Consider the following 23859-nt stretch of genomic DNA (forward strand, 5'->3'; position numbering starts at 1 on the left):
AGAGCAGCATACTCGGTGTGTGGGTAGCAGAGTTGGGATTGGTGGAAGAGGACTATAAAGGAGGAGAGAGACAACATGCGCCAGGAACATCTATCTGAAGGAACACCTGTGCAGCCCCCGAGAGAGCCGGCCAGCGGTGTGCCGCTCCCCTGCGGAAGTGGGGAAAGTGGCTAGGGGGAACCGCCCTTCCATGGAGGTGGAAGGGTCGGTAGCCAACCCGGGAAGAACCAGCAGCAAACCTGGGGAGGGCCGAGCAGACGAAAGAACAACGCAGGGTCCTGTGTCGTTCCTCCACGAAGACGGGAGCGACAGAGGGGTTGTTTGATTTAACAGCTGTCTGCATAATACTGTTCTTAGAAACTCCTAATTACATATTTAACTCAATAGGCATCAGTTATTTAAGATGCCCTGTTACAAAGTTCTGAATCCTTTTTCCTGGTTAGCTTACTATAAATCAGTTTAAACTTGAAAGAAAAATAGATATGTTTTAACTAAATTTCTTACTTTATCCTGACAAATAAATGTTTGTACAAATTAACTTATTTGGCCAAACTCTCATATTCTGGTTGTTAGAAGGTCAAATGTGAGATTTGATATACTTGCAAACAGGTTAATTGGAGACAATTTAACTGACATTCCACTTTAATTACACTGTCTTTTCTTTTAATAAAATGAATTTTGATTCAAAATCTATAAAATTAGTGATTTTTATCACTTCTATTTTCAGTATTTTTCTTTGTACAATTTATCACACATGTAAAGAACACATAATTACTCAGTTTTTCATAATCAATCAAATTGTTTAAATACACAAATATGCGTGTTTATTCAGCTTTCTCAGGAGAGACAGACCTAATAGCGTATTTACAGAGTGAGATATTAAAATTGCCTCACTCTCATAATAAGCATAAGCAAACTGGAGAACAATGGGAGCTTGCAGGTTCCAAACACAAAAGAAAGAAATAGAGTGGCTGGTTGCTTGGTATGGTCAGTATAAGCTATGTGTATGTGTTTAAAATTTACATTGTACCCCTTAAAATTATTTTTGTCCTCAGTTGATTCTAATGCAACTTATATGAAATAATTGCTATTTTGTTAACTGAATAACACTCTGTAATTGCAAAAAATGCAGCTGTTTTGTTGACATTATGAATACTTCTGAAAAATGTAATTTGTTTTATTAGTATTGTCCTTTTCATAGGTCTGAAGTTTTTCTTCATGAGGGGAAGCTGGTCTTGCTTTCACACATTATGTATTGCATGAATTATTTTTTCATTTAGTCAGTTGTTAACAAACCCTATAGGTCATGACTGTAGCAATAAAAAGTGGAAACTGTTTTCATCCATGAATGAAATTCCAAAATCTTGAGCTGCTGATACTAGATTTCACATATACCACTGACATCCACAAAGTGAAGAGTAATAAATCTACTCATTGCATGAGGTTATCAGAAACAAACATATTGAAAGTCTGCCCTTGAGTAAAGTATGTTCTAATCTTTTCATGAGGATTCTATATTTAATTCCCATTACCACCTAAAAACAGTTATATTTTGCAGTTCTCATGTTAAAGAAAATCTGAGAATGTATCCCCAAAAGTGTGAACTTAAAATATAAGACTGTCTAAGTAAGAAAAAAAATTTGTTAACCATTAGTCCCAGTGAAGTCTATGCAATTGGTGGTTATTGATGTCTTTTCACATTTATCTAAATAGGCACTGCTCAGCAAACTTGAGAAGCTCTCTGAAAAGTAGTTTTAGTTAACTGTGCCAGCTTTTAAAATTGTGAAACCATAGTTAACTTATAGTATCTAAGTGTGAATTATCCAGTTTATTTGAATCTGACTTTTCTTCATAGTCCAGATTAATTCATTGGAGGCATAAAAACCTACCTAGCAGTTTAAGAAACTGTGGCAATTTTGTGGTCTTTGAGATTGTTACGTTAAAGTATCAATACTTTTTTATGATTCGACTTTTTTATTATTATTATTTTCCTTCCAAAAAAAAAAACTTTATTTAAGGAATCCAAACTTCATGTATTTCATAAGTACAACTTCAGGATTATAGTGATTCAACCATACCCGCCCTGCCACCCTTTTTCCCACCCCTTAACCTCCTCTCTCTCCCATTCCCAGTCCACTAAGATGCATTTTTGATTAACTTTATACTCAGAAGATCAACTCTATACTAAGAGTTCAACAATTGCATGAAAAAAAGCCAAAAAACAAAAACAAAGCATAACAAAACAAAAACTATTCCTCAGCAGTCCAAAAAAAGGGCTGTTCAAAGTCATTGCATTTTGAAGTTAATTTAATTTCTTTAAAAAAAAACCCTTAACTTTAAAAAAGCACCTAATAATGATACATCTTTTGCCAGCACTTAGAATTAATTTTAATACAACTCACTGAGGACAAGGTCTTGCATGGGAAATTAGTGCACAGTGACTCCTGTCATTAATTTAACAATTAACACTCTTATGTAAGACATCACTTGAGGCTCTTGACATGAGCTGCCTAAGCTATGGAAGCCTTTTGAATCCACAAACTCCTTCAATATTTAGACAAGGCCATAAGCAGAGTGAAAGTTCTCTCCTCCATTCAGAGAAAAGTACCTCCTTCTTTGATAACTACTTCTTTCCACTGGGGTCTCACCCACTGAGTTCCTCCATGTGGGACATTTTTAGTTACAGTGTCTTGGCTTTCCATCCCTGAAATGCTCTCAGGTGCTATTCAGTCAGACCAGAATGCTTTAATGGCTGACACTGAGATCAGAGTGCTATTTAAAGCAATTGTCATTCTATGAGCCAGCTGTGTGGACAGCTTCCAATGTCAATATTGAAGCATTCCCTACTTTTTAATTCTATCTATTATTGTCACCAGACCTATAATCTTTTTTTTTATTTGCCAGGTAGAGTTATAGACAGTGAGAGAGAGAGACAGAAAGGTCTTCCTTCTGTTGGTTCACCCCCCAAATGACAGTCACAGCTGGCGCTGCGCCGATCTGAAGCCAGCAGCCAGGTGCTTCTTCCTGGTCTCCCATGTGGGTGCAGGGGCCCAAGCACTTGGGCCATCCTCCACTGCCCTTCTGGGCCACAGCAGAGAGCTGGACTTGAAGAGGAGCAACCTGGACTTGAACCAATGCCCATATGGGATGCCAGCACCGCAGGCAGAGGATTAACCATGTGAGCCTTGGTGCCAGCCCCAGACCTATAATCCTATCCATATTATCACTTTAACACTTAAAATGGTATGTTTGCCACCCAGATTAAGGAGATTTGTGGTCCTTTGGCAAATTTTTAAACTGCAAATTTTTATTTACATGTAGAAATAAGTCTGCAGGAATGTATATAGAACTATACAGCTTTATAGTTACCAACATCATAAACTTCATAATCACAACTTTAGTAACATAGTGATTCTTCCCACCATGCCCACCCTCCCACCTATATTTCCAATCCCTCTTTCCCCTCCCTCTCTTATTCCCACACTTATATTTTATTGAAATCTATTTTCAATTGACTTTATGCACATACGTTTAACTCTGTATTAGGTGAGCCAAAAGACTCCACTAAGAGACTACAGGAACTCATAGAAAAGTTTGGTAAAGTTGCTGGATATAAAATCAATACACAAAAATCAACAGCCTTTGTACACACAGACAATGCCATGACTGAGAAAGAACTTCTGAGATCAATCCCATTCACAATAGCTACCAAAAAAAATCAAATACCTTGGAATAAATATAACCAAGTATGTCAAAGATCTTTACAATGAGAAGTACAAAACATTAAAGAAATAAACAGAAGGAGATACAGAAAATGGAAAAATCTTTTATGTTCATGTATTGGAAGATTCAATATCATCAAAATGTACATTATTCCAAAAGCAATTTACAGATTGAATGCACTACCAATTAAAATACCAAGGACATTTTTCTCAGATACAGAAAAAATGATGCTGAAATTCATATGGAAACATAAGAAACCCAAATAGCTAAAGCAATTTTATACAACAAAAACAAAGGCAGAGACAACATGATACCAGATTTCAAAACATCTACCACTCAGTTATAATCAAAATAGCCTGGTGCAAAAACAGATGGATAGACCAATGGAACAGAATAGAAATGCTGAAAATCAATCTAAGCATCTACAACCAACTTATATTTGACAAAGGAGCTAAATTCAATCCCTGGAGCAAGGAAAATCTCTTCAACAAATGGTGCTGGAAAAACTGGATTTCCACATGCAGAAATACGAAGCAAGACCCCTGCCTTACACCTTACACTAAAATCCACTCAAAATGGATTAAAGACCTAAACTACAACCTTATACTATCAAATTATTAGAGAATATTGGAAAACTCTGCAAAACATTGGCATAGACAAAGACTTATTGGAAAAGACGCCAGAGGCACAAGCAATCCAAGCCAAAATTCACAAATGGGATCATATCAAATTGAGATGCTTCTGTACTGCAAAAGAAACACTCAGGGAAGTGAAAGGCAAATGACAGAATGGGAGAAATTATTTGCAAAGCATTCAACTGATAAAGGATCAATAACCAGAATATATAAAAAAATCAAGAAGCTCAACAACAATAAAACAAACAACCCAGTGGAGAAATGGGAAAAGGACTTAAACAGATTTTACAAAAGAGGAAATCCAAATAGCCAACAGACATGGAAAAATGCTCAGGATCACTAGCTCTCATGGAAATGCAAATCAAAACCAAAAGGAGGTTTCACCTCATCCCAGTTAGAATGACTTTCATACAAAAACTCAACAAACAAGAAATGCTGGAAAGGATGTGGGAAAAATGCACCCTAATCCCCTGATAGTGGGAATGTAAACTGGTACAGCCAGTATGGAAGACAGTATGGAGATACCTCAGAAATATAAAATATAAGTGCTTTAAAAGTGTTTTTGCAGGGCTGGTGCCACGGCTCACTAGGCTAATCCTCTGCCTGCGGCGCTGGCACTCCGGGTTCTAGTCCTGGTTGGGGTGCCAGTTCTGTCCCAGTTGCTCCTCTTCCAGTCCAGCTCTCTGCTGTGGCCCGGGAAGGCAGTGGAGGATGGCCCAAGTGCTTGGGCCCTGCACCTGCATGGGAGACCAGGAGGAAGCACCTGGCTCCTGGCTTCGGATCCGCGCAGTGCGCTGGCCGCAGCGGCCATTGCAGGGTGAACCAATGGAAAAAAGGAAGACTTTTCTCTCTGTCTCTCTCTCTCACTGTCTACCTCTGCCCATCAAAAAAAAAAAAAAAAAGTGTTCTTGTGGCTGGCACTGTGGCATTGCAGGTTAAGCTATTATCTACAGTGCCAGCATCACAGTGCCCATTCGAGTCCCAACTGATTCACTTCCAATCTAGCTCCCTGCTGATGCTCCTGGAAAGAAGCAGGAGATGGACCAGGTTCTTGGGCCCTTGCACCCAAGTAGGAGACTCGGAGTGAACCAGCAGATGGACAATCTTCCTATCTCTCTCTCTCTCTCTCTCTCTCTCTCTCTCTGTCTCAGTAATGCTGCCTTTCAGGTGAATAAATAAATATTTAAAAAATAGTGTTCTTGTAATATCGCATGCCTTGGTGATGGACTGCTCTTTTATTATAACAATTATGAATTAGAATTGTTCCAGTTGCATTTGTTTGTATAATTTCAGGAGGAGTACTAAACATCTGAGTACTGAATGACACTAATAAACCAATAATTGTAGAGGTTTATGAAGTAATGTATATGTTGTTCTAAAATTTAAAAATAAATTTTAAAAACTCATAACCTCAGAACTGAGAACTGAGGGGTATAACTCACAATCTGAAGCAGGAGTCTGAGAACTTAGGGACCTCTTTGGTCAGTCATGGATTCTGGAAGCTAGAAAACCAGCAGTTTTGATGTCCCATACCTGGAGAAAGAGTCTGGCCCTATAAGAGTGAAGATTTGTCCTTCCTCAGCCTTTTTTGTTCCATCTGGGTTCCAAGCCCATTAGAAGGCAGTAGGCTATGTGTAGGGTGGATCTTACTGACACAATCCCCTGACGCAAGTGTTGATCTCCAGAAACTCCCTCATAGACAAAACTGGAGCAGCCCCATCATTCTAAGCAAATGTCAAAGAAAAATCTGAATTCCCTTTTCATCAGAAGATGGTAGACCAAATGCCAATTGAAACATTGAGAATAAGTAATATAATGGCTGGGCACAATTAATGCAACATCAACTATTTGGGTATCTTTGTTTCAGCCAAGTTCACATCTAAAATCAAAATTCATAGGAAATTCCGAAAAGTGGATTTTAGTACCAGCAACAATTGTTGGTAATAAAGTTATAGAACTCTGTAGTACTTTATCGTTCATCAAAAAGCCATATAAAACATAATTATATGGACTAAAATAGGAGAAAATATTTGCTTTAATACGAAGTGGGGTGGAAATTCATGGCTAGTTTCCAAAAGCACATCTTTAAGCAAATTTTGTTCCATGTTTCAAAGACCCCTATCATACTGAATCAACCTCCAGTTTTTTTGCTTATGCAGAAACAGTTAGATTGAAGTTCTTACACTCAAAGTTTGTACACAGCTTTCTAAGCTAAGTATTCACATTGCATATTTCAGTAGAGTTAATAAAAGAAATGAAAGCATGTTACCAGAAAACCAATTTTCCTTTATTTAACTTTAATAGTCTAAAGATGAACTCCTTACAAAACTACCAACTATGCTTCATGGAGATATTATACTGACTCATGTTGTCATGATGTAAAATAATGACTTGCCACTGAGATAAAAGCATCATCTTCCTAACTTTCAGTTCAGCAAGATCAGAAAGTGAGCACAGCAAGACAGGAATAGTGGGTACTCCAGAATCATTAACCTTGCATTCGTATCCCGACCTTCAATCAGGTGATATGTGCCTCCAAGGATATAATTTGCTTTTTTGACTCAGGTTTTGAAGGTGTGAAATTGGGAAGAATGATCTGATTGAAGACTATTTTAAAAAGTAAATGAGGTAATGTTTTAAAATCACATAGCAGAGTGAATGTCTGGCTCATGACTAGCAATTCAGAGAACACATGTACAAAATCTGCTCTTTGCCAGGCACATCTGTAGGCATTGGTAGGAAGTTTATGATCAAAGAAAACTGACTACCTCAATGAATTTTATATCCTGGTGGTGAAGATAAACAATGGAAACAAATATTTGAAACACCAGTTGCCATAAGCATTTTAAACGAAAACAAAACAGATACTGAGGTATGATGGAAAAAGAAGTCAAAAAAGACCTCTCAAGAGGTGTTGCCTGAACAAAGACTCCAGGAAAAAATCTGTGGAGACAAGCTACATGGGGTGCGGACATTGAAAAAGCAGAATAAGGGGAAGATTGAATAGGACCATTGAGCATGAAGATTTGGGTTTTTTTTTTTTTTAATACTGTTTTTGAGAAGAAAATTAGAATGAGTGGGTGAATTATATAATCTGATTTGTGTGTTGAACTATCAGTATAATTACAGTTTGGTAATGAGCTTTAGAGGTAAAAGCATCAGCAGAAAGACTAACAGTAGCTTAATTGAGTAGTCAAAATGAGAGACAACTACGGATTTGGTATAATGTAGGAAATAGGTGTGGTGACATGGATTCCAATATATAATTTTGAAGCTTTAGTTAACAAATGTACTAATGGAATCATGATAGGATGTGAAATATTGAGGAGTCCAGGATGATTTCATGATTTACAATGCCTATCATCTTGAGTGTTTGCTATATGCAAGAATAATAGGGTACTTCAAAAATTCATAGATGGGACAGCATTGTGGCATAGAATGTAAAACTACCGTGTGTGACACCAGCATCCCATATGGGTACCAGTTCAAATCCCAGTTACTCCTCTTCTGAACCAGCTCCCTGCCTGGGAAAGCAGCAGAGGATGGACCAAGTCCTTGGCCCTTGCACTCATGTGGGAGACCCAGAAATAACCAATTGAGGAGTGAACCAGTAGATGGAGGAACTCTCTCTCTCTCTCTCTCTTTCTCTCTGTCTCCCTCTTTCCTTCTCTCTCTGTAAGTCTGCCTTTCAAACAAATAAAATACATTGTTTAAAAATTCGTGGAAATTGAATTATAAAATGTTTCTTTTGTTGCAAAACATTTTGAAATCTATGTGCAGTTTTCCCTTAATATGCATGTTCATGTACCTTTTGAAGATGTTCATATTAACCTTAAGAGGTGATTGGGGCCAGTGCCATGGCTCACCTGGCTAATCCTCCGCCTGCAGCGCCAGCACCCCAGGTTCTAGTCCCGGTTGCTGCCCTTGCAGTTGAGCTCTCTTCTGTGGCCCGGAAGTGCAGTGGAGGATGGCCCAAGTGTTTGGGTCCCTGCACCAGCATGGGAGAATGGGAGGAAATACCTGGCTCTTGGCTTCAGATTGGCGCAACACCAGCAGTAGCGGCCATTAGGGGAGTGAACCAACAGAAGGAAGACCATTCTCTCTGTCTCTCACTGTACGTAACTCTCTCTGTCTCTCTCTTTCACTGTCTAACTCTGCCTGGCAAAAAAAAAAAAAAAAAAAAAAGGTGATTGGTATTATTTATGAATATTTCTATTATACAGGTAAGGTTTTAGTGCTGATCTTCTACTATGATAATCTGCCTGGGAGCCAACTAATATAACCAGCCAGTAAGCAGTACTGATAAGCACATGATAAAAACAGTGATAATATAGTTTGATATCATCTAACACTGGCATATGACAATTTTCTAAAACTTAAGTTCTATAAAGGCATTATGAATATCCTTAAATGCTTAATCTCTTCTTTCCTATATTTTTTAAAGGTTTATGTTATTTATTTGAAAGTTACAGAGAGAGAGGGACACAGAGAGAGAGTGGGGGAGAGACTTCCCTCTGTTGGTCCACTCACCAGATGACTGCAATGGCTCCAGAGCTAGGCCAATCTGAAGTCAGGAGCCAGGAGCTTCTTCTGGGTCTCCCATGAGAGTGCAGGGGCTCAAGGATTGGGACATCCTCCGCTGCTTTCCCAGGCACACTAGCATGGAGCTAGATCAGAAGTAGAGCAGCCAGGCCCAACTGGCACCCACATGGGATGCTGGCCCTGCAGGCCAGGGCTTTATCCCCCTGCGCCACAGTGCTGGCCCCTTTCCAAAATAATTAACACAGTGTTTACCTGGGTTAAAATGAATTATTGACTAAGAATTTAATTATGTATATTTTTCTTTAAATATTTGAGCCAATATTAAATTTCACTTTGTTTTGATGCAGGCATTTGGTATAGAAGTTAAAACATCATATTCCATTTAAAAGTGCCTGGGTTGAAGCCCCAGCTCCTGGCTTAAATCTCCCAGTCATTATTGCCTTTTAGGAGGTGAACTAGCAGATGGGAGATCTGTGTGTCTGTCTTCTTCTATGTCTTAAGATAAAACAACAACAACAAAGTCCTCATACTTTTGTCAGACCTAAATTAAAATCAGACCTCCTTTTAAATAGTTTAATAATTTCAAAATGCAGATATAAGTGCAATTTATTAATTTTGCTTCAAAATAATGATGTTAGGCTTAAAATTGTTAGTGCATAACCTCAGATTTGATATTGGACACATTTTAGCAACACCCTTAGATGGAAAATATCAATAATGGGTACATTTACCAAAGAATTTCACCCTTTAACAATGTATTCCTTTGTTTTCCTTATAGAAATCCAAATAAAACCAAATGAGTTACTTGTAATCTGCTATTGTTTCAATTTTTTCAAATATTTGGGATTTATGAATACAGTTATATATCTAAGTAAAAACATATTAGTCAAATGTACTATTTATTTCACAGGCATCAGTGTCAGATATTAAATTAAATGGTTGGCAATTCTAATTATCTTATGTCAATCATTGCATCACATTTTATTCTTGTAACAATTCAAGTAAACAGATTTTTATATTTCTTTCCAAGGAGAAATAAAAGGAATTGATGATTAAGTAATCTACCTATAGTAATACCCCATATTCAGGAACATTATAACTGACAAAATTGTAACATATATTAAAATCAAGCCATTCAGTTTACTTTTGTCACTTAGTGCTCTGAAGATCTCAGAAGTAAAATAGCCATATAACTCTTCATGGAAACTTCTGATTTGATTGGAGATAAGTCTTATATTTCCTGTCAGTTGTTAACTTAAAGGAATGGTGAAATGATTTTACTTAATCCAAAAATATTTCAATCACTATATCCATACAGTTATGTGTGTAAATGCCAAGACAAATCCCCATACCCATAATTCTAAAGATTATGTGTGCAAAATAACTACTAGCACCACTTTCAAGGGATTGGTATCAATCTTCTTCTTGCAACTAAATTACTATAGAGTTACTAATGTAACCAAATCAATATACCAAATCAATGTAATTCTAGAGACATGAGTGCTTGCAAAATTCCACAATAATTTTTAGATAGCACTAAGCACACAACGCTGCTTATCAATAAATTATATTTATTTGCACTTTAAGGAAACTAAAAGATCCAATTGCAGTTACATAAAACTGGAAAAAATTTTTTGGACAATTTTGTTATAATTTTAAGGAGTTATTTAACAGTTTTCAACTGCCAAATTGATAGTAGAAATAAAATCACCTATTTCATTTAACAGTGAGAAAACTACTAGCTTACAATTTGATTACACACTTCTAAACTAAAATGTGATTTTGTCCATTAGAACATTTCCCTGTTCCTAAAACCCAAAACTCATTGCCCTAACAAATGTTTTAGTTCCATAAGTCACTTAACTAGGGGAGTAGGGATGAGAAAATCTTCTTACCTTTTAAATACCTGCTCATTATTATTTCTAAAAATGTTTCATAAAATATAAGTTAAGAGACAGCATACTGGAAAGCTTTTGCTGATTCATCTCTTATCCTTTAGTACTCAATACTCTATTAGATTTGTTTTTTAATCCAGCTAAATGCATCAAAACCCAACAAATGTCCAATAGCATTTAGGCTGGGAAACTACAAACAGGAACGTGAAGAAGCCTCTGCTGGTATGGTTTCCACAGTGCTTCAGAACATATTACACAAAAGCTAAAACCCCAGCACGCAATGATAACTTCTGTAAAAGAAAGGATCATAAAGTGAGCTTTCTAAGATAGCTTCTCACTCAGAGGCTCAGGGACTTAAATTGAACAGAAATTTATGAGTAAAAAAGAAAATCCAATTGTCCAGACCAAAGTGTGTTCAGTGATAGAAAATGCAGAAAAGTTTATAGAATCTCAGAGGGATTTAGTTGTAGGGAACCATGGTGCACTGCCTAAAACCAAAAATGTATCTGGATACGATGAATGCAATTTTTTTTTTTTTTTGGCTTATTTGACAGGTAGAGTTAATGTGAGAGAGAGAGAGATGAGAGAGACAGAGAGAAAGGTCTTCCTTCCGTTGGTTCACCCCCCAAATGGCCCCTACGGCCGGCGATATGCCGATCCGAAGCCAGGAGCCAGGTACTTCCTTCTGGTCTCCCAAGCGGGTGCAGGCATCCAATCACCTAGGCCATCCTCCACTGCCTTCCTGGGCCACAGCAGAAAGCTGGACTAGAAGAGGAGCAGCCGGGACTAGAATGCGGCTCCCGTATGGGATGCTGGCGCTGCAGGCAGAGGATTAGCCAAGTGAGCCACGGCACTGGCCCCGATGATGAATGCAATTTCACAAGAACTTTCTTTGGTTAAAGGCTTTGAATGACCTAATTTGATTCTGGAAATAACTGAGTAAAGAATAACATTGGAACAATCTGTGTAAAATTGTTTACTATGATCTATAAATTCTTAAAGAATGCTATTGCATTCATACATCAGTATTGTGATATTTTTCAAATGATGATTTAATTAAATATAAAGTTGGAAGCAGATATGACAAAGTCTTTAAGGCAGTAGATATTTTCCTTTTTATTTCACTTATTTGAAGGGCAGAGATACCAACCAAATGCCCACAACAGCTGGGTTGGGGCCATTCAGGAGCCATAAACCTGGAACTCAATTCAGTCTTCCATGTGGGTGGCAGGATAAAATAATTTCACCTGCTGCCTCACAACAGGTGAAATTATAAAGATTTTCTTATGTATTTAAAGACTCTCCATATTTTAAAATTATTCCAGGATATTAGTGTAGTGGTTGTGATGGTTTGGTTATGATGGGGTGGTATTGAGGTGCATGTACTATACCAATAACTCACAAATTTCTCTGCAAAAAAAAAAAAAGCATGTGACATTACTGCTAAGCACATAAATTAATAATATAATATAAAAATTCTAATTCCACTTTCTAAGTTGGTATGCTTTTATCTAATGAAGAAAAAATATGATTCTCTTATAACTGTCCCTTAAGAAATACATTATAATACATATTTTCCAGTCTTTTCAGGAATATATAATAAGTTCATATTAATATGACACAACAATAAAGATAAAAGCACATTTCATACTTATAAATTTTGTAAATATTTCCTAGCAAGGAAAACATTTTAATTAAAAATTAATTAAAATGTCTTTGTATTGTCCATCCATTTTAAGATTTAATGTAGTGCATAATCTTATGATTCACAAATAATTAAAATAATTTTAATAGTGCATTTAACTATCATTTAAAATATATACATATATTTATCTTAAAAATCTAGAGGGGATCTAGATAACCTTTGATCTTGTTCTTGATTATTTTTCATTCACTGTTTAGAATCTGCTGAATCATTCCAATTTACCTAAACTTTAGAAATTTTTCAAAATCTATAAATGTATATAATGATAAAATGTACATCATACAGTTTTAACTATTAGATATGATAATAAATATAAAACTTTCAGAAAAGTACAATGTATAAAGGTATTTCAATTACATTAATTCTTTTATGTTTCTGTAAAATAGCTTGTCAGAAAGCTATCTCCATTTAAAAAATTCTTTCCACACAATACATTATGTTCTAATGAAATGAATACTGGTATAATAAAAAAATCAACACAAAAATGAATCTGAGAAGTAGCATTTCCTTTCACCAGACAACTGACAAGCTGTTCTATATCAGAGAAATGAAGAGGAAGGACTTTTCCACTTCATTAATTTGCTTTGAAGTTAATATCAGGAATTACACAGTAAACATCAATGCACTTTGTCAATTATGTGTTTCCATTTAAATGATATAGTTGCTAATTGAGTAAGTATTTATAATATTTGAAATTTATCAATCAAGAAAGGTGAATCAAAGTGAGGTGGTAGTAATTGTCGGCTGAAAAGCACCATATCTAAGCAGAAGGTGGAATTAAGGTAATCTGAAACCGTATGTGTGGTCTGGGTATATTGAATTATGGGAGGATATAGTGGAAAGAAGCAGAGACATTTATGCTTGGTTTATACCTTCAAAAACAGTACGGAAATTCATTTATGAAAGAGACATTGTCATCTATTTAAAAAATACAGGAGAAAAGATATTTTCTTAGGGCCAAGTCTATACTGCAGTGGGTTAAGCTTTCTCCTGCAATGTTAGCACTGCATAAGAGCAACGGTTCAAATCCTAACTACTCCATGTCTCATACAGCTCACCACTAATGCACCTGGGAAAATAATGGAAGATTGCCAAAGTGTTTGGGCCCATGTCACCTATGTGAGAGATCCAGATGGAGTTTCAGGCTCCTGGCTTCTGACTGGCTATACCCTGGCCATTGTATCCATTTGGGGAGTGAAGTAGTGCATGGAAGATCTCTCTCTCTCTCTCTGTCTCTCTGTCTCTCTGTCTCTTTGTCTCCCTGTGTGTGTGTGTTTGTCTCTGCCTCTCCCTGTAACTCTGCCTTTGAAATAAATAAATAAATAAATAAATATTTTTAAAAATAAAGAAAAAAGATATTTTCTTGAAGTACCAAAGTATGATCAAATACAACAATAAATACAATTAATAAATGAAGGGATAATGAAGAATTTTGAACATAGTTATAAATATTATTTCACTGAATCATGCCATGTACATGACAATATATCCTTCTTTCCCTACATCATGATCATTATCATGAATTCCTCATTTTATGATTTTAATATTTCTGTTTTTAAGAAAAACAGTATATATATGTATATATTTAATGTCTGAATATGGAGTGAATGTTGCAAAAAGTGAAAAATTGTTGAGTATTAAAACTGAAATAAACTTACAAAATAAAAAAGGAAAAAGTATTAAAGTATTTATGCATTTAATTATAAATAAGAACATAACACAGTAGATACATATATATTTGGAAATCTTTAAAATATGCACACATATAGTAAAGACACCAGATATTACAGATCATTACAATAATACCCACTCTTCACTCCTGAATTCGCAAATGATTGACTTGAAAAAATTTTGTGAAATTTTCAAGTTCAACCAACCCATTGTATACAGAAATGGGATAATATACCCCTGACACTTAATTCAGTCTACACCTGCCTCTTTACACCATATTATTTCTTCTAATATCTTGCATCATAATTTTAACTATTTCTTGACTATGATGAGAAAAACCTAATTAATTCTATAATACATAATACATTGCTTGAGAATCAGAAGTTTGGAAAAATAGCCATCCCATGATAATTCCAACCATTTTATCATTTTTACATCTAGAAGTTAAACTCCCTTTATTGATCTCCTCTCTATAATATGGTCCCTGGTCCAATGCACATATACTTTACAGCTCAAAAACAATCTATTATATATTAAATAGGAGTGGAAATTTTTATAATTATGTCCCTCTTTATTTTTCATAATGAAGATCATTTTTAGCAAAAATTTCAAACAATGATGAGCTAAATAAAATTAATCCCTTCTGGGTCCCATATATTTTCTTATTTTTATAGTTTGTGCTCAAATCAGCTCCTATAGATAACCCAGAATAATTCATTTTAATTACTATAACTTAAATTCCAGAAAAATGACACAATTCTTTACCAGCCTCCCCCAATTTCATATTTGTGCTCAGATTCTTCTTGTGAAATTGCATTTTCATAGCAAAGACTCTCTAGACCATACATTCTGACAATCATTTTGCTTTTTCACAGAGTTATGAATCATAGAGGTTCTTATCGCATGGGGTAACTGACAAGAATTGAACACAGTTTTCATACAGTTAGTATTGATGGTGGACAAACTACAATATTTGTGATTACCTAAAGTCATGAACAGAAATAATATTTCATAATATTCTTTTGGCTTTGTGTGTGTGTGTTCTTTTTAAACTTAGAACTATGTCAGAAACGATTATCATTTACTTACATTGCAGGAAATAGTGTATTTACAGACAATGAGGTACCCAGCAATTTGGAACAGATGGAAGGAACTCAACAATTGTTCATGGGAATAGAAGATCCCTAAGCTGGGCTGTGAAACACTACAAGAATTTTAATTAGTCCATTTTGCTTCTGTGACATTGAGTAAAATACATTCACATGTATGATGATATTTTAAGGCTAATGAAGTAACTGCGTAAACTATGTTCAGTATTTTACAAACTTATTAATAGTTTTCAGATAAAAAGCAGTTATTTACACAGTTTTTATCTGCCTTTAATGTAGGCAATATATCCTAAAGGTAGAAGTTAAATTGTGGACTAGCTATTTTCTGCTTGCCTTTTCAAAGAAACCCCCTATCCTTTTCTGCTCTGCAGATGTCCAGGGTGGATGGATGACATTAATTAAACACAAGCTTCTGGCTGCTGTTTGATTTGACCAGTGGAGAGGAACAACACCAGAAAAAAAAACAAGAAAAACACTGAAGTCAGTATACTCATTCTCACAGCTCCTTTCCCTCTAGAGCCTCCCAAGTAAACTACATTTCCACAACTGAACCCCACAGTCCATCTCCTCTACACACACACCTGAATTTACATACAGGTCACTTTCCTCCCTCACCCCTAGGTGAGGATACAGTTGATACTAGGAATGATACAGTTGATACTATCCCTGTTGTTTTAACTTTCTCTTCCACATATTATACAAAACACTTAATTTTTTATCAACTCTATGAAATTTGCTTAATTTTGGTGCGCTTTCTTCTTCCATGACTGCAATTGAAACATCCTATTTCTTTTGTTTTGTAGTTTGTGTAAACTCAAGTAGTATTCACCTTTTCACCCTTTTCTATGCCCTGTTCTGTCTCTATATCATCCTAACTTGATTCCTCCCTTCCTCTTTCTTATCTCTTAACATTCAATGCCTGGGGCTGGCACTGTGGTACAGCAGGTTAACGCCCTGGCCTGAAGTGCCGACATCCCATATGGGTGCCAGTTTGAGAACTGGCTGCTCCACTTTCAATTAAGGTCTCTACTATGGCCTGGGAAGGCAGCACAAGATGGCCTAAAGCCATTGGGCCCCTGCACCGGCGTGGGAGACCTGAAAGAAGCTCCTGACTTCTGGCTTCTGATCTGCGCAGCTCCGGCTGTTGCGGCCAATTGGAGAGTGAAACAGCAGATGGAAGACCTCTCTCTCTCTCTCTCTCTCTCTCTCTCTGCCTCTCTTCTCTATGGATAACTCTGACTTTCAAATAAATAAATAAATCTTAAAAAAAAAAAAAAAACTCAATGCCTAACTCAGTGGCTTATAGATAGTGCCCTTGCAAATATTGTTCTTCCTTCAAAATATTCTTGTCCTTCTGTTTTCCATTAACATTTCCTACTTTTCCTCCAAGAACAAGATCAACTAAAACATTTCTCCCTTATCTATGCTGCAATCAATCTCCAAACTAAAGTTGAAATCACAATTCCTTTCTTCCCCAGATCTATCTTCTTGTTTCTTTTTTACCTTCATTATCTTATGCTATGTGGGAAATAAGCTCACCTGAGACCACCTACCCACAAAAGGTTGGACTCAGAAACATGAATGAAGTAGAAAGCGAGGTGTATATTGTTACCTGGTCTCAAGATCAGGGACCAGCAGGTAGAAGCAGGCATCACCCTCAGAAACCCAGCTCAGCTGATTCCTACCATGCAGAGTTGCCTTCCCAGTTTCTCATTGATTGAGCTCCTTTTCATCTAGTTTGTGCACAGAGTGGTTTTTTTAGAAAAGACCTTTAAAATCTTTACTTTTCAATTTTATAACTAAATCACATAAGCTGATAGTGATAAAGAGACAAACTTGAAAAGAAAAACAAAAAAATTATTTCCTATAGTTTTTGTCCTGGGCATAAATGCTTTGAAATAAGAATAAGTAATCACCTACAACGTATTAGCTCATTTAAAATATGATTATGTAGTCTCTGAAACTGAGCCTGTCTTTCCAAAATATATTTCTCATTATGCTTTATGATTGAAAGTGAATATACTTTTGTCACATACAACAGTAATACCCAAATGTAAGATGATGTTTATTTGCTATTTCTTTACACTAAAAGGTAAAACACTTAGATTCTCGGCTGGCGCCGCGGCTCAATAGGCTAATCCTCCGCCTGCGGCGCCGGCACACGGGGTTCTAGTCCCGGTCGGGGCTCCGGATTCTGTCCCGGTTGCTCTCCTTCCAGGCCAGCTCTCTGCTGTGGCCAGGGAGTGCAGTGGAGGATGGCCCAAGTCCTTGGGCCCTGCACCCCATGGGAGACCAGGGTAAGTACCTGGCTCCTGCCATCGGATTAGCGTGGTGCGCCGGCCGCACTGCGCCGTCCGCGGCGGCCGTTGGAGGGTGAACCAACGGCAAACGAAGACCTTTCTCTCTGTCTCTCTCTCTCACTGTTCACTCTGCCTGTCAAAAAATAAAAATAAATAAATAAAAAAATAAAAAAATAAAAAAAAAACACTTAGATTCTCATAATTCTTTACTGATCCAATCCATTTAACCTGAACGTACTTATGGATTATTTTGACACGTAAGATGGCACCTCTAGACTTTGGGTTTCCCAAAACACAACAACTATATAAGTGGAAATGCATTTTAGTGGAGTGTTTTCTGTTAAATTCTATATTTTTTTTAAACAAACCAGGAAATTTGGTAGAAAAAAAAATCTAAATTGATACTCTGATACTCTGTTTTCCCATGAGCTCATGTCTATCAGCATCTTAATTTTACAAAAAGATGGAGTTTGAGAAAAAATTTATTAATGTTAAGAAAAATATGTTAAAAATTCTTGGCCTTCAAAGAACAGCTGCCTCATCAATTAATAGAAGATATATATTTTTCCAGTGCTTATTTCTGACAACCAAATGATCAATCTCTAGACAATCAGATTAATTACATGTATTTTATATTTAAAAATTCAAATAAATAATACTTCTCAGGCTTATGAAAAAGATTTCAGATGAAAGACTGAAATAAGAGCAAAGAATATGTGATTTTCAGCATTACTTCTGAATGTCAAATGGAATAGTTTGAAATACTGTAGAGCATAAAATATATATTCTTGAAGTATGTCAAAATTGGGACAGTTGGCATACTGAAAGTTTCCCCTCAACTTTATTACATTTGCACATTGGGAGGAATATTAGATTAAACCCACAAAGTTTGTTCAATATTATATCACCATGAACAAACTATCAATAGCAACTTTAAAGCAGTGGATTGCTGATGAATCTTTAATGCTGGAATCAGCAAATTAAATCCATCCAGATTTTAGCCTTCATCATTAATGTTCACAAAAATATTCTCACTAATTTACAAGATATTTATTCAGGTTTAAGATTCAGAAAACAATTGTATTAGATGGTCTTTGACTTTAGGTAAAAACAAAATGTATATGATTAAACAAATTGCTGTCATATTCTTTGTTTATCTGCACTTTTGATCTTTACAACTTTCAACTGATTTATTTTACCAAAACTGAGTAAACAATATCAAAATATTTTGGTTCAGAAGGATTTCCTCATCATTACTGCATAATATACTAATTCTCACCTCAATTGTTTTCACTCCTCTATTTCTCCATCAAGAACCTCTTTTCAGCCTCATCCACCTTTTGATTTGTATTTCTCTATAATCTATCAAATTTAGATATCTATATTGCAATGGTCTATTGAATTGTCAAAAGTACATTTTTTGACAGTAGTAATTGCATCCATTATACCTCCGTTGCTCAGTACAATTATACTCTATTTGGCCCATTAAATCCTCTAAAGGACTTGAAAAGAACAACTTTTAGCATAAATCAAAAAAAAAAAAATACAAAGAAGTCACCTAGCAGGATTGTTGATACAAGGTGGATTTAGCTCTGCAAATCATGTGTTTACTATAACTATAAATGTTTTTGATAGTCCAAAATTATTTGTTCATTTTTCAGAACTTTAGTAATATATCAGTAATTCCAAGGTACAAATGGTGTTGATGTAGTGGGAAGATATTTGTTAACCAAAAATACAGTGTCATTTGAAAGAGTAGTCATTGCCTGTCCAAATCATTACTAATATTTTTTGTTATCTTTTTTTTTAATTTTTTTAACTTTTATTTAATGAATATAAATTTCCAAAGTACAGCTTATGGATTACAATGGCTTCCCCCCCATAACGTCCCTCCCACCCGCAACCTTCCCCTTTCCTACTCCCTCTCCCCTTCCATTCACATCAAGATTCATTTTCGATTCTCTTTATATACAGAAGATCAGTTTAGCATCCATTAAGTAAAGATTTCAACAGTTTGCTCCCACACAGAAACATAAAGTGAAAAATACTGTTTGAGTGCTGCGAGCGGCTCGGGGAGTCTGGCCAGCAGACTCAACCCAGGGCCCGCGACGACGCTTTCTCGGGCGAGAAAAGAACGAACGATGTTTATCTGTCTTCAGTAGACTTTTTATTAGAGAAAGTAAACGTGACAGAGGGAGGAGGAAAGGAGAGGAGAGAGAGAGAGCTTCCTCCTCACACCCGTGGCTTATATACAAAATGTGACCAATCAGAAGCAAGCTATAGTCCATGCATCTGGCACACCAATCCGGTCTCTGTTCACGTGAAGGGCACACGTCCTTCGTCCAATCAGGTGAGGTGTCACGCAGCAGGCAGGCAGGCAGACTCACTGCGGGGGTCCTGCCGCCATCTTGTTGTTTACCGCGACCTCGATCCCTCCGCCTCTGGAGAGCCCCGCGCATAGGAAAGCCCCCCGGTCAAAACCGAAAGTAAAAAACCTCCGCCTAGCGATACCGCCGCGGACTATTCCCCGACATTTGAGTACTAGTTGTAGCATTAAATCACAATGTACAGCACATTAAGGACAGAGATCCTACATGAGGAGTAAGTGCACAGTGAGTCCTGTTGTTGATTTAACAAATTGACACTCTTGTTTATGGCATCAGTAATCACCCTAGGCTCTTGTCATGAGCTGCCAAGGCTATGGAAGCCCCCGGAGTTCACCGACTTTGATCATATTTAGACAAGGCCATGGTCAAAGTGGAAGTTCTCTCCTCCCTTCAGAGAAAGGTACCTCCTTCTTTGATGGCCCGTTCTTTCCACTGGGATCTCACTCGTGGAGATCTTTCATTTAGGTTTTTTTTTTTTTTTTTTTTTTCCCCCCCAGAGTGTCTTGGCTTTCCATGCCTGAAATACTCTCATGGGCATTTCAGCCGGATCCACATGCCTTAAGGGCTGATTATGAGGCCAGAGTGCTGTTTAGGACATCTGCCATTCTATGGGTCTGCTGTGTATCTCACTTCCCATGTTGGATCATTCTCTCCCTTTTTGATTCTATCAGCTAGTATTTGCAGACACTATTCTTGTTTATGTGATCTCTTTGGTTCTTAGTCGTATCATTACGATCAATTGTGAACAGAAATTGATCACTGGTACTAGTGAGATGGTATTGGTACATGCCAAATCATTACAAATATTTTTTTAAAAAAATATTTTATTTATTTATTTGAGAGGTAAAGTTACAGATAGAGAGAACGAGAGACAGAGAGAGAGTTCTTCCATTTGCTAATTCACTCCCCAAATGGCCTCAATGGCTAGAGCTGAGCTGATCTGCAGCCAGGAACCAGGAAATTCTTCCAGGTCTCTCACGTGGGTGCAGGGGTCCAAGCATCCATGCCATTTTCTACAGCTTTCCCAGGCCACAGCAGATAGCTGGATGGGAAGAGGAGCAGCCAAAACTTGAACCAGAGCCCCTATGGGATGCCAGCATTGCAGATGGAGGCTTAATGCACTACACTACAGTGCAGGCCCCATAATTCCTTTTGATAAGATATGTTCCATATAGATCCTGAATTACTTTGTAGCTTAATAATTCAGTCATGGAAAAATCATGAAATGAAGAATCAAACCAAACATGGAAACTTTGATAAAATGTAAATTTGTGATAGGGTTGGGATTTTTAGAAATAGAAATTCCTCTGCACTCAGAATGTTGCCAGGATTATCTGTTTGGACCACTGTGAAAAAGGCGGGGGCGGGGGGCAGTGGGCAATACCGTGGCATAGTAGACTAAGCCTCCTCGGGCATCCCATAGGGGCACCAGTGCATGTCCTGGCTACTCCTCTTCCTATCCAACTGTTTATGGCCTGGAAAAGCAGTGGAAGAAGGCCCGAGTGCTTGGGCACCCATATGGGAGACCCAGAAGAAGCTCTTGGCTCCTGGCGTCAGATCAACTCAGCTCCAGCTACCAATGAGCCCATTTGGAGAATGAACCAGTGGATGGAAAACCTTTCTCTCTGTCTCGCCCTCTCTCTGTCTATAACTCTGCCTCTCAAATAAATAAACAAAAATCTGAAAGAAAGAAAGAAAGAAAGAAAGAAAGAAAGAAGGAAGGAAGGAAGGAAGGAAGGAAGGAAGGAAGGAAGGAAGGAAGGAAAGAAAGAAAGAAAGAAAGAAAGAAAGAAAGAAAGAAAGAAAGAAAGAAAGAAAGAAAGAAAGAAAGAAAGAAAGAAAGAAAGAAAGAAAGAAAGAAAGACACCAAGATAGTGGCCTCCATCTAGAGTTGAAGAATGCCTTCAAGGAGTTTCAGGACAAAGTTACTGACACTGAACAGAAGATGAAGTTTGCAAACATACAGACTCAACAAGTAACTAAAACACACATACACACACACACACACATTTTACAGATACAGAAGATATAACTTTGCTTGATGAGAATAACATGTACAAGATATAGGAAGAAAGTTTATTCTCCAATCCAAGGAGATAATTAATAATCAGCTGTTAGAGACACAGAAATAGAGCAGAAAAAATTGGAAGAAGTAGAACAATAACAACAACAAAATCCCACCTGGAGCAGAGTGTTAAGGAAGCAGAGGACACCTGGGAGGTGATGATGGCATGAAAGCCACCATAGCAAGCTCTAAGCAACATTTTTCCTCCTGACCCTTTCACGCCTGTCAAGAGCAGAAAAGCCTTCCCGGAAAACAGCCCCCTCTACCCTAAGGTATTTCTTATTTGCGTGGTCTAGCAACCCCAGGTTTTTCCAAGTCACTCCACACCTTTCCATAGTCCAACCATATATCCTTTTCTGTTTGTTTGCTTGTTTATTTTTTAAATCCTGGCTCTGTCATTCCTACACAGCCCCTCCTCTCTCCAGACAACAAGTTTTTTAGGAGAGAGAAATGGGGTGGGGAGTAGAACAGATAACTGAGCCTGCCACAAGGCACACTGTTCCACCAATAAAACACAGGTTCCCCACCCAGTTCAGTAAGCCTTTTTTTTTTTTTTAATAAAAAGATGTATTTATTTATTTATTTATTTGAAAGGTAGAGTTACAAAGAGAGAGAGAGAAGGAGAGAAAAAGAGATCTTGCATCAGCTGGTTTACTCCCCAAATGGTTGCAACAGCCAGGGCTGGGCCAAGCTGAAACCAGGACCCTGGAACTCCATCTGGATCTCCAATGTGGGTGGAAGAAGTCCAATTGCTTGGCCCATCTCCCACCACTTTCCCATGTTGGGTTGGAAATGAAGCAGGCAGGACTCCAATTTTTACTTCATTATGGGATGATAGCATAGAAAACAGAAGCTGGCCGGCGCCGCGGCTCACTAGGCTAATCCTCCGCCTAGCGGCGCCGGCACACCGGGTTCTAGTCCCGGTTGGGGTGCCAGATTCTGTCCCGGTTGCCCCTCTTCCAAGCCAGCCCTCTGCTGTGGCCAGGGAGTGCAGTGGAGGATGGCCCAGGTGCTTGGGCCCTGCACCCCATGGGAGACCAGGAAAAGCACCTGGCTCCTGGCTCCTGCCATCGGATCAGCGCGGTGCGCCGGCCGCAGCGCACCGGCCGTGGCGGCCATTGGAGGGTGAACCAATGGCAAAGGAAGACCTTTCTCTCTGTCTCTCTCACTGTCCACTCTGCCTGTCAAAAAAATAAAAAAAAAAAAATCTTTAAAAAAAAAAACAAAACAGAAGCTTATCCTGCTGTGCCACAATTCTTGCCCCAGTGTAGATAGATTTTAAAGAAGACTTATAAAATATTAACATTTACAGTAAGATTCTGATTTTTTCCTCCTATGATCGTTTAGTTTTTAAGAAAAGTCAGGAAATATTTACATTATAATGCATAATACACAATCTAAGGTTATACAGAGATAACATTATGAGATGGTGATACTGTTCCCAATAAAACATGAAGGCCTTTATGATTGTATTCTCTTTAGGTACCAGACTCTCTGGGCCTGAGGAACAAGAAAATGTTCCTATCTCTTATGATCTCAGTATGCTTTGTGGGTAGGAACACAAATAATCAGCAATACTGTGACTTTGTTGATTTAGATGTTTACAGTGTGTTACAGAGAATTTAAGCACATATGACACTCCAGATTTTTTTTCCAGTAAAAATGAGTAATAAGAAGTAGTTTAGTGGCAACTGCAGTTGCAAATTTGGACAAATCAGAAGCCTGTCTTCAGTGTTTCTCTATCTCCTATTCCCAGCTTAAATCCCCACAGCTCAAATTCTCATCATCCCCTTGTAGATTTCTTTAATTTTCAAAGTTTTTGTTTGC

At 37.4% G+C, this 23859-nt stretch overlaps 1 pseudogene; it reads left to right on the forward strand.

Annotated features, from left to right (window-relative positions):
• The window catches only part of LOC100343193 (prefoldin subunit 1 pseudogene), a 52026-nt pseudogene extending 29824 nt beyond the window's left edge, over positions 1–22202 (forward strand).
• The last annotated feature ends 1657 nt before the right edge of the window (positions 22203–23859 follow it).

Source organism: Oryctolagus cuniculus, chromosome 1, assembly GCF_051225735.1.
Source record: "Oryctolagus cuniculus isolate XC-2025 breed Fujian yellow rabbit chromosome 1, ASM5122573v1, whole genome shotgun sequence".
NCBI classification, from domain to species: Eukaryota; Metazoa; Chordata; class Mammalia; order Lagomorpha; family Leporidae; genus Oryctolagus; species Oryctolagus cuniculus.